This window comes from Cherax quadricarinatus, chromosome 21 (assembly GCF_038502225.1).
Source record: "Cherax quadricarinatus isolate ZL_2023a chromosome 21, ASM3850222v1, whole genome shotgun sequence".
NCBI lineage: Eukaryota > Metazoa > Arthropoda > Malacostraca > Decapoda > Parastacidae > Cherax > Cherax quadricarinatus.
Window position 1 is genome coordinate 11,537,012 of NC_091312.1, and position 12,172 is coordinate 11,549,183.

Below are 12,172 nucleotides of genomic sequence, written 5' to 3' on the forward strand. Positions count from 1 at the left end.
CACCAGCCGTGTGCAGTTACACTGTTCTGCATGGGAACACCAGCCGTGTGCAGTTACCATGTTCTGCATGGGAACACCAGCCGTGTGCAGTTACCATGTTCTGCATGGGAACACCAGCCGTGTGCAGTTACCCTGTTCTGCATGGGAACACCAGCCATGTGCAGTTACCCTGTTCTGCATGGGAACACCAGCCGTGCGCAGTTACCCTGTTCTGCATGGGAACACCAGCCGTGCGCAGTTACTCTGTTCTGCATGGGAACACCAGCCGTGCGCAGTTACCATGTTCTGCATGGGAACACCAGCCGTGCGCAGTTACCATGTTCTGCATGGGAACACCAGCCGTGCGCAGTTACCATGTTCTGCATGGGAACACCAGCCGTGCGCAGTTACCCTGTTCTGCATGGGAACACCAGCCGTGCGCAGTTACCCTGTTCTGCATGGGAACACCAGCCGTGTGCAGTTACTCTGTTCTGCATGGGAACACTAGCAGTGTGCAGTTACTCTGTTCTGCATGGGAACACCAGCCGTGCGCAGTTACCCTGTTCTGCATGGGAACACCAGCCGTGCGCAGTTACCCTGTTCTGCATGGGAACACCAGCCGTGTGCAGTTACCCTGTTCTGCATGGGAACACTAGCAGTGTGCACTTACGTTGTTCTGCATGGGAACACTAGCAGTGTGCACTTACGTTGTTCTGCATGGGAACACTAGCAGTGTGCAGTTACGCTGTTCTGCATGGGAACACTAGCAGTGTGCAGTTACTCTGTTCTGCATGGGAACACTAGCAGTGTGCACTTACGTTGTTCTGCATGGGAACACTAGCAGTGTGCACTTACGTTGTTCTGCATGGGAACACTAGCAGTGTGCAGTTACGCTGTTCTGCATGGGAACAGTAGCAGTGTGCAGTTACCCTGTTCTGCATGGGAACACTAGCAATAAGAACATAAGAACATAAGAAAGAAGGAACACTGCAACAGGCCTACTGACCTATGCGGAGCAGGTCCATGTCCCGCCCCCCCCGGATTAGACCAATGACCCAACCCCCCCGGATTAGCCCAGTGACGCACCCAGTCTGGTCACCTCCACTCAAGGATGGAGCACTGCACCAAACTCAGCGGCACAAGCTAGTCAGGGCCAACTCACTCCCATCCACACCCACTCATGTATTTATCTAACCTATTTTTAAAACTAAACAACGTTTTAGCCTCAATGACTGTACTCGGGAGTTTGTTCCACTCATCCACAACTCTATTACCAAACCAGTGCTTTCCTATATCCTTCCTGAATCTGAATTTTTCCAACTTGAAATCATTGCTGCGAGTCCTGTCTTGGCTGGAAATTTTCAGCACGCTATTTACGTCCCTTTATTTATTCCTGTTTTCCATTTATACACCTCGATCATATTATCCTTAATTCTGCGCCTTTCGAGAGAGTGCAGATTCAGGGTCCTCAGTCTAACCTCATAGGGAAGATTTCTGATGCATGGGATCATCTTTGTCATTCTCCTCTGTATGTTTTCCAGAGCATTTACATCCATTCTGTAATACGGTGACCAGAACTGAGCAGCATAGTCTAAATGAGGCCTAACCAAGGATATATAGAGTTGAAGAACAACCTGAGGACTTCCATTATTTATACTTCTAGATATGAAGCCAAGAATTCTGTTAGCTTTATTGCGAACACTAATGCACTGTTGTCTTGGTTTCAGATTACCGCTAACCATAACTCCTAAATCCTTTTCGCAATCAGTAGTATTAAGATCTACATTATTTAGTTTATATGTGGCATGGTTATTTAACTGTCCAACATTTAGAACTTTGCATTTGTCTATATTAAACTGCATCTGCCACTTCTCCGACCATTGCATCAGTCTATTCAAATCATCCTGGAGTGATCTAGTGTCCTCATTAGAATGAATTGGACGGCCTATTTTGGTGTCATCAGCAAATTTGCTTATGTCGCTATTTATTCCCTCATCTATGTCGTTTATGTAAATTGTGAACAACAACTGGCCCAACACTGACCCCTGAGGAACACCGCTTGTGACGTGCCCCCATTCTGATTCTGATTTCTCCCCATTTATGCAAAATCTCTGCTGTCTCTTTGTCAGCCATGCCTCTACCCAGGAAAAAATTTCTCCTCCTATTCAGTGTGCCTTAAGTTTCCTCAATAGCCTCTGGTGTGGAACTCTATCGAAAGCCTTACTGAAGTTCATATACACAATATCATATTCATTACCATGATCTACCTCCTCAAACACCTTAGTGAAAAAAGTTAGTAAATTCGTAAGACAGGAACGCCCCTTTGTAAAACCGTGTTGAGATTCATTAATCAATCTGTGCCTGTCAAGATGGCTACGAATTGCTTCGGCAATTATTGGTTCCATAAATTTTCCCACTATGGAGGTAAGGCTTACTGGTTTATAGTTCGAAGCCAAGGACCTGTCACCTGCCTTGTAAATAGGTATTACATTTGCCATTTACCACTTATCAGGCACTATGCCAGTTTGTAGTGATATGTTAAAAAGTTCCTCTTTACATTCCTTTAACACCCTTGCAAACGGTTCATCAGGGCCTGGGGATTTGTTAGGTTTTAGTTTCTCTATTTGTCTGAGGACCATGTCACTAGTTACCGCAATTGTACATAGTTTATTATCATCCTGTTCTACATAATCTATTATTTCAGTAATATCGCTAGTATTTTCCTGGGTGAAAACTGAGAGGAAGTAGGTATTGAGAATTTCACACATATCCTTATCACTCTCAGGGATCTGACCAGAGTTGCTCTTAAGTGGGCCACTCTTGTCCCTAATCTTACTTCTGTATACCTAGAAGAACCCTTTTGGGTTAGTCTTCGAATCCCTTGCAACCTTAGCCTCATAATCCCTTTTTGCTTTTCTTATTCCTTTCTTTATTTCTCTCTTTAATTGAATATATTGATTTCTTAACTGCCTATCCCCTCTTTTGATACGCCTATATATGCCTCTCTTTTGACCAATGAGATGTTTTAATCCCATTTGGGATCATTTTTGTTGGATCTAATTTCCCTACTCGGAACAAAAGTTGTCTGGGGAGCTAGAACTATGCTCTGAAAAACGTCACATTGGCAACCAAGATCACCTACCTGACCCATAGTCAGGACATCCCAATTTAGCCCATCCAGGTAATTTTTCAGTCCCATGAAGTCGGCCAAGCGAAAATCTGGGACAGAGAATTGATTGCAGTTTTCTGGGTAATTCCATGATATATTGAAACTAAGTGATTTGTGATCACTTTCCCCAAGCTCATCATTAACCTCCAGATTATTAATTAGTGAATCTTTGTTGGCAAGAACCAAGTCAAGCAGATTGTTTCCTCTAGTTGGTTCTGTCACAACCTGTTCTAAAAAGCAATCCTGAACCGTATCAAGAAAGTCACTAGACTCAAGATTTCCTGTCATATTGTTCCAATCAATTTGTCTAAAGTTAAAATCCTCCCATTATCACAACATTTTCATATCTAGATGCCTTATGAATTTCGTCCCATAACAGCTTACCTATCAAGGTTTGGCGGCCTATAAATCACACCCAAAATGAATTTGTCACGTCCCTCGAGAAACTGTAGCCAAACAGATTCTGTGTTCGATGTTTCTAATCTTATATCATGTCTAAGACAACAATTTAAATTTTCTCTGACATACATCGCCACACCACCACCCTTCCTGTTGACCCTATCAGTGTGGAATAGTTTATAACCCTGTATGTTGCATTCAGAAGGCATTTCTCTATCTTTCAGGTTAAACCAGGTCTCTGTTATACCAATATCTATATTACCTACACTTGCAAGCAATCTTAGCTCATCTATCATATTTCTTAGACTCCTACTATTTGTATAGTAAACCTTAAGGGAGCTAGCCACTCGTTGCCCTCTACTATCTCTCTTTGTTTGTTGATCAATTGATTTGGCATTACTAGCAATTTTATTTTGAATATTGTCTTTTAAACATATCCCTGAGGTATCCCGGTAATAACTGTTGTTTTTAACCCTAATGCTACAGCCTGATTGATCCCACAAACACCCATACCTCTATAATCTCTCAGTTTAAATTCCTAGACAAGTCATCAATTACCCTCTCAATTGAATTGGCTAATGCAACCACTCCATCCCCAGAGAGATGAACCCCATCCCTTGCATACATATCACGTTTGCCAAAGAATAGGTCCCAATTATCAATGAATGGGATTGCAAGTTCCTTGCAGTACCTGTCTAGCCAGCAATTTTTACCAATTTTCCTAGACATCCACTCATTGCCCACTCCCTTTCTAGGCAAGATGCTACATATGACTGGGATCCCTCCCTAAGACCTAACTACTTCTGTGGCTAACCTGTACTTATCCTGCAGCTCCTCTCTCCTGCCCTTCCCAATGTCATTACCCCCAGCACTAAGACAGATAATGGGCTTCTCATTACCTGCCATAATATTATCCAACCTGCTGACTATGTCATTAACACCAGCTCCAGGAAGGCACAATCTCTGTCTGACCTTTCTGTCTCTGTTACAAAATGCACGGTCCATATATCTTACCTGAGAATCGCCTACTTTTAAAATATTCTTACCTTGATTAGCAGGGGAATCAGTGGTACCTTCAACCTCACTAACCACTGAAGTACACTCGTCTTGGAGAACAGAGAATCGATTTCCTACCTTCACATCTTCTCTATTAACTCTCCTCATCTTCTTCCTGAACTGTAAACCATTTGCCACTTAAAGCGGTTGCCACTATCACTGCTGGTGACCATTCCTTCCTTACCAGCTAAATCCTTCTCACACTCGCTCCCAAACTCATCTATGCGAAGCTTCAGCCTCCTATTTTCCTCCTGAAGAAGTAGAATCTCCTTCTTCAACACTTGAACCTGAGATTCTAAAACACTACAACAAGCCATGGCATTCAGTAATAATTGTTACATTGTGGGAATACGCTCAGCTTCATTAACCTGTTGTACTTTGGTAATCAAAATGGCTTTCATACACGAGGAAAAGACATCTCTCAGTCTGACCTGAGAGACTTCAGCAGTGTCAGCGTGAGCTGGGAGACTTCAGCAGTGTCAGCCTGAGCTGGGAGACTTCAGCAGTGTCAGCGTGAGCTGGGAGACTTCAGGAGTGTCAGCCAGAGCTGAGAGACTTCAGCAGTGTCAGCCAGACCTGGGAGACTTCAGCAGTGCCATTCAGAGCTGGGAGACTTCAGCAGTGTCAGCCTGAGCTGGGAGACTTCAGCAGTGTCAGCCTGAGCTGGGAAACTTCAGCAGTGTCAGCCTGAGCTGGGAGTCTTCAGCTGTGTCAGCCTGAGCTGGGAGGCTTCAGCTGTGTCAGCCTGAGCTGGGAGGCTTCAGCTGTGTCAGCGTGAGCTGGGAGGCTTCAGCTGTGTCAGCCTGAGCTGGGAGGCTTCAGCTGTGTCAGCCTGAGCTGGGAGGCTTCAGCTGTGTCAGCGTGAGCTGGGAGACTTCAGCCGTGTCAGCCTAAGCTGGGAGACTTCAGCAGTGTCAGCGTGAGCTGGGAGACTTCAGCCGTGTCAGCCTAAGCTGGGATACTTCAGCAGTGTGAGCCTTAACTGAGAGACTTCAGCAGTATCACCGTGAGCTGGGAGGCTTCAGCTGCGTCAGCCTCAGCTGGGAGGCTTCAGCTGCGTCAGCCTCAGCTGGGAGACTTCAGCAGTGTCTGCCTGAGCTGAGAGAGTTCAGCAGTGTCAGTCTGAGCTGGGAGACTTCAGCAGTGTCAGCCTAAGCTGGGAGACTTCAGCAGTGTCAGCCTGAGCTGGGAGACTTCCGCTTTGTCAGCCTGAGCTGGGAGGCTTTAGCTGTGTCAGCCTGAGCTAGGAGACTTGAGCAGTGTCAGCTTGAGCTGGGAGGCTTCCGCTTTGTCAGCCTGAGCTGGGAGGCTTTAGCTGTGTCAGCTTGAGCTGAGAGACTTCATCAGTGTCAGCCTGAGCTGGGAGGCTTCCGCTTTGTCAGCCTGAGCTGGGAGACTTCAGCAGTGTCAGCCTGAGCTAGGAGACTTGAGCAGTGTCAGCTTGAGCTGGGAGACTTCAGCAGTGTCAGCCTGAGCTGGGAGGCTTCAGCTGTGTCAGCCTGAGCTGAGAGACTTCAGCAGTGTCAGCCTGAGCTGAGGGATTTCAGGCGTATCAGTCTGAGCTGGGGGACTTCAACAGTGTAAGCTTTGGCTGGGAGACTTCAGCAGTGTCAGCTAGAGCTGAGAGACTTCAGCAGTGTCAGCCTTAGCTGGGAGACTTGAGCAGTGTCAGCTTGAGCTGGGAGACTTCAGCAGTGTTAGTCTGAGCTGACAGGCTTCAGCTGTGTCAGCCTTAGCTGGGAGACTTCAGGAGTGTCAGTCTGAACTGGGAGACTTCAGCAGTGTCAGCTTGAGCTGAGAGACTTCAGCCGCATCATTTTGAGCTGAGAGACTTCAACAGTGTCAGCCTGAGATGAGAGACTTCAGAAGAGTCAGCCTGAGCTGGGAGGCTTCAGGAGTGTCAGCCTGAGCTGGGAGACTTCAGAAGAGTCAGCCTGAGCTGGGAGACTTCAGAAGAGTCAGCCTGAGCTGGGAGACTTCAGAAGAGTCAGCCTGAGCTGGGAGACTTCAGAAGAGTCAGCCTGAGCTGGGAGACTTCAGAAGAGTCAGCCTGAGCTGGGAGACTTCAGAAGAGTCAGCCTGAGCTGGGAGACTTCACCAGGTCACAAAGGCTATCGTCGAGAGTTCCACTGTGGGTTCAGTAAGTAAGGAAGCTGGAGTTCCAATATTATTTATACCTTTTTTGCAATAATTATGCTGGGTGCCCTTTGCAGCAGCAGCTCTATTGTGCTCAGATCAAGACGCAAACAAGTAATTCCGCTGAATAAATATCTTCAATATTCCTAGCGAAGCATACTGATCTCAGACGGACACTGTGTATAGTAGAAACCGAATGGCAGATAGAAATAAGATTTCGCTTAATCTCGTATCCGTGTAGCGCGAAGTGGCAGAAAGTTAATTCGCGTTAAGCGAACACATAATGCTAAAGAAGCCTTCCAAGATAAATGACGATGGTAGACCTTAAGAAGAGAGAGAGAGAAGGCAGAGAGGGAGTTGTAAGGAAACCTTCAAGTTACTATCTCCCAGCATCCATCTCCCAGCATCCATCTCCCAGCATACATCTCCCAGCATACATCTCCCAGCATCCATCTCCCAGCATACATCTCCCAGCATCCATTTTCCATCATCCCACACACTGGGTCATGAGAGATAAAGACATTACGCAGAGGTGTTCCTTGATATTTTCTTTTTTTTTCGGGGGGGGGGGGAGAATCATGTATTTCTCTCTTGTCTAAGTCATTTTTAAGTGTGTTACGAATATTTTCTAGCGTATATTATCCTCGGGGGAAGGAAGGGGTAATAAAGACAGGAAGGAGTGGGAAGGAGAGAAGTAGTCTTGCAGTGAATGATTTTCCTTCGTCTTCGTATCCACTTTTCTTCTTCTACACTTCCCTCCCATACTCTCTACTCTGTTGCATCCTAACTTTACTCTCACACCTTAATCTCTTAGCTCCTCCCCTACACCCTTAGTTCCTCTCCCACACCTTTAGTTCCTCTCCCACATCCTTAGTTCCTCTCCCACACCTTTAGTTCCTCTCCCACATCCTTAGTTCCTCTCCCACACCTTTAGTTCCTCTCCCACATCCTTAGTTCCTCTCTCACTACCTGGAGTCTACCTGGAGGTTATTCCGGGGATCAACGCCCCTGCGGCCCGGTCCACGACCAGGCCTCCCGGTGGATCAGGGCGTGATCAACCAGGCTGTTACTGCTGGCCGTACGCAGTCCAACGTACGAACCACAGCCCGGCTGATCCGGCACTGACTTTAGGTATCTGTCCAGCTCTCTCTTAAAGGCAGCCAGGGATTTATTGGTAATTCCCCTTATGCTTGGTGGGAGGCTGTTGAACAGTCTTGGGCTCCGGACACTTATGGTGTTTTCTCTTAGCGTATCAATGGCGCCCCTACTTTTAATTGGGGGTATTTGGATCGCCTGCCCAGTCTTTTACTTTCGTAGGGAATGATTTGTGTGTCCAGACTAGGGACTATTCCTTCCAGGATTTTCCAAGTGTAGATTACGACATATATCTCTCTCCTGCATTCCAACGAGTATAAGTCAAGTGCTTCCAAGCGTTCCCAGTGGTTAAGGTGCTTGACAGAACTTATACGTGCAGTAAAGGTTCTCTGGACACTCTCTAGATCTGCAATTTCACCTGCTTTGAATGGAGATGTACAGCAGTATTCCAGCCTAGAGAGAACAAGTGATTTGAAAAGGATCATCATGGGCTTGGCATCTCTCGTTTTGAACGTTCTCATTATCCATCCTATCATTTTCTTTGCACGTGCGATCGTGGCACTGTTGTGATCCTTGAAAGTGAGATCCTCAGACATTACTACTCCCAAGTCTCTTACATTATTTTTCCGCTCTATTGTATGGCCGGAGTCAGTAGTATACTCTGTTCTAGTTATTATCTCCTCCAGTTCTCCATAACGGAGTAGTTGGAATTTGTCCTCATTGAACATCATATTGTTTACCGTTGCCCACTGGAAAACTTTTAGTTCTTCTCCCACATTCTTACTTACTCTCCCACACAATCAGTGGTCTGAGTGTCCTTATAGTGGAGGCAGCGATATCAGTGGTCTGAGTGGTCTGAGTAGTTTCAATAATCTTATTGGTCTGAACAATCTGAGCAGTCTGAGTGGTCTGAGCATTCTGAGTGGTCTGAGTGGTCTGAGTGGTCTGAGCAGTCTGAGTGGTCTGAGTGGTCTGAGTGGTCTGAGCAGTCTGAGTGGTCTGAGTGGTCTGAGCAGTCTGAGTGGTCTGAGTGGTCTGAGTGGTCTGAGCAGTCTGAGTGGTCTGAGTGGTCTGAGTGGTCTGAGCATTCTGAGTGGTCTGAGTGGTCTGAGTGGTCTGAGCAGTCTGAGTGGTCTGAGCATTCTGAGTGGTCTGAGTGGTCTGAGCAGTCTGAGTGGTCTGAGTGGTCTGAGTGGTCTGAGTGGTCTGAGTGGTCTGAGTGGTCTGAGCAGTCTGAGTGGTCTGAGTGGTCTGAGTGGTCTGAGTGGTCTGAGTGGGGAGGATGATATAAATGTCAAGTAATGCTTAAGGCGTAAGACGAATAATGAGTCATCAATTTAAAACCAAATATTTCCTGACATAATGTATTATACTATAATATATACCATGATATACTACGATATACAGTGATATACTACGATATATCGTGATGTACTACGATATACCGTGATATGTTTTCATATTGACAATCGACAAAAACATTTTTGTCACTACCAATATATTACATAGATTGTCTTTGTTGTTGTTATTGTTAATATCATTATCGTAATCGTGACTGTTATTGTTATTATTATTATTATTATTATTATTATTTACAAAATTTTAACATCTTTTTTTATTTTTGTATTGAACTGTTTCTAACGTCGAGAATGAGTGAGCTGGTGTCAAGGTCAGGGAGGAGTGAGCTGGCGAGTCCTACACAAGTCTCCTCGATGCTGTGTAGGAAATTGAAAATTCACCAGTTTGGAAGTTACAAATTGAGGATAACATATTTATTGAGATCTGGAAGTAGCTGGAGACTACTGGAAGCAGCTGAAGGCAGCTGAAGAAAGCTGGATATAGCTGAAACAGCTGGAGCATGTTGTAGGAAGCTGGAGGCAGTTGAAGGCAGGTTTAGTAAGCTGCCCTTACTGACGGAAGCTGGTGGAAGCTGAGGGAGCTAGTGGTAGCCGAAGGCAGCTGAGGGCAGCTTCAGGCAGGAGGAGGAACGCAATACAGATTCGAAGGCAGTTGGAGGCAGCAAGAGTCAGGCAACACAGGTCAGGAGGCAGCTGGAGGTAGGCAGCAGACGTCAAAAGAGATCAAAAGAGGTCAGCAGAGGTCAATGCACAGGCCACACTCATGCACCTGTAAGACAGCCCCTGGTGATCGTTGTAAGACAAGCAGAGACACAATTAGACATCCAACTTTTTAAAACAAAGAAAGTTGCCTGTAAGATTAATCTTGCGCTCTCGAAATAGGAAGGAGTTTGGAAGCCTTCGGGTATGTCGACAATCTGGCACACAATGGAGGATTTAGGAGATGGTCGAGCAAGCCAATTTCCGCCCCCTTTTTTTACATCGTCTCTAGGGAGTTGTTTACGGGGACGTAAAAAACGTTAGACTCGTCAAGAGAGCTCAGCAGCTCGATGTCTTGTGAGATTCCTAGTGTTAACTCGGTATTCTCATGGGTTCCAAGAACTAGCAGTACATTAGATGCCTTTTCGTAGTGACTTTCTCATGGGTCCATTCTTTTCATGGGTCCCTTCATCTTAACGGGTTTAGCGCCATGAAGCAGTCTTCCCTATTTACAGCACTTTTAAATTGCCTCTCTATTACATTTCTTAACTGTCTACTTCGTCTGACAAAATCAAAACAATCAGGTTAGAGTGTGTAGAAGAGAGGGAGACTACTTCCCGGTAAAAGTAGAACTTGGACAGGGATGTGTAATGTCATCATGGTTAATATATTTATAGATGGGGCTGTAAAAGAAGTAAATGCTAGGGTGTTGGGGAGAGGGGTGGGATTAAATTTAGGGGAATCAAATACAAAATGGGAGTTGACACAGTTATTTTTTGCTGATGATGCTGTGCTGATGGGTGATTCTCAAGAAAAGTTGCAAAGGTTAATGGACGAGTTTGGGGGGGTTTGTAAAGGTAGAAAGTTGAAAGTGAACATAGATAAGAGTAAGGTGATGAAGGTATCGAATGATTTAGACAAAAAATTTGGATATCACATTGGAGAGAAGGAGTATGGAAGAAGTGAATGTTTTCAGATATTTGGGAATTGACGTGTCAGCGGATGGGTTTATAAGGGATGAAGTTAACCATAGAATTGATGAAGGAAAAAAGATGAGTGGTACATTGAGGTGTATGTGGAGACAAAAAAAGTTATCAATAGAGGCAAAGAAGGGAATGCATGAATGTATAGTGGTACTAACGCTCTTATATGAGTGTGAAGCTTGGGTTGTAAATGCTGCAGCGAGAATGCGGTTGGAGGCAGTGGAGATGTCCTGTCTAAGGACAATGTGTGGTGTAAATATTATGCAAAGAACTCGAAGTGTTGAAACTAGTAGGTGTGGCGTTAATAAAAGTATTAGTCAGAGGTCTGAAGAGGGGTTGTTGAGGTGGTTTGGTCATTTAGAGAGACTGGATCAAAGTACAGTGACATGTAGAGGAAGGAAGGAGTGGTAGGGATCGTCCTTCAAAAGGTTGGAGGGAGGGAGTGAAGAAGGTTTTGTGGGCGAGGGGCTTGGGCTTCCAGCAAGCATGCATGAGCGTGTTAGATAAGAATGAAAGGAGACGAATGGTATTTGGGGCCTGACGAGCTGTGGGAGTGTGAGCAGGGTAATATTTAGTGAAGGGATTCAGGGAAACCGGTTATTTTTATATAGCCGGACTCGAGTTCTGGAAATGGAAAGTACAATGTCTGCATTTTAAAGGAGGGGTTTGGGATATTGGCAGTTTAGTGGAATGTGTAATAGAACGATATATATATATATATATATATATATATATATATATATATATATATATATATATATATATATATATATGTCGTGCCGAATAGGCAGAATTTGCGATCTTGGCTTAAATAGCAACGCTCAAATGCCATATAGGACAAGTGAAAAGTTGTGTATGCAATAATTTCGCCAAAATCATTCTGAACCAAACGAAAAAAATATATTTCACTATGTTTGTTTAGTATTAAATTATTGTAAACAAATCTAAAATATATTTAGTTGGGTTAGGCTAAAATAAATTGTTCTTGTTATAATAAGGTTAGGTAAGTTTTCTAAGTTCCTTTTGGTGCAAAATTATAAATTTTTACATCAACATTAATGAAAAAATATATCTTTAAAAGTATAAGAGAAAACTTTAGAAAAGACTTAATTTTAAATGAGTTCTTGCTAATTGACCAGTTTTACATATTCGGCACGACATATATGTGTATAATATATATATATATATATATATATATATATATATATATATATATATATATATATATATATATATATATATATATATATATATATAACTATATAATAAGGGCCCTGATAGTGTAATTATTTCAGGTC

The 12,172-nt window shown here is 44.2% G+C and overlaps 1 long non-coding RNA gene across 1 annotated transcript in view; it reads right to left on the reverse strand.

Moving 5' to 3' along the window:
* Positions 1-9,750: 9,750 nt before the first annotated feature.
* Positions 9,751-12,172, reverse strand: part of LOC138853049 (uncharacterized) — a 21,156-nt gene continuing 18,734 nt past the window's right edge. The window contains exon 3 of the long non-coding RNA XR_011392297.1: positions 9,751-9,885. This is a non-coding gene — a long non-coding RNA (uncharacterized lncRNA). The remainder of the gene's footprint in view (positions 9,886-12,172) is intronic.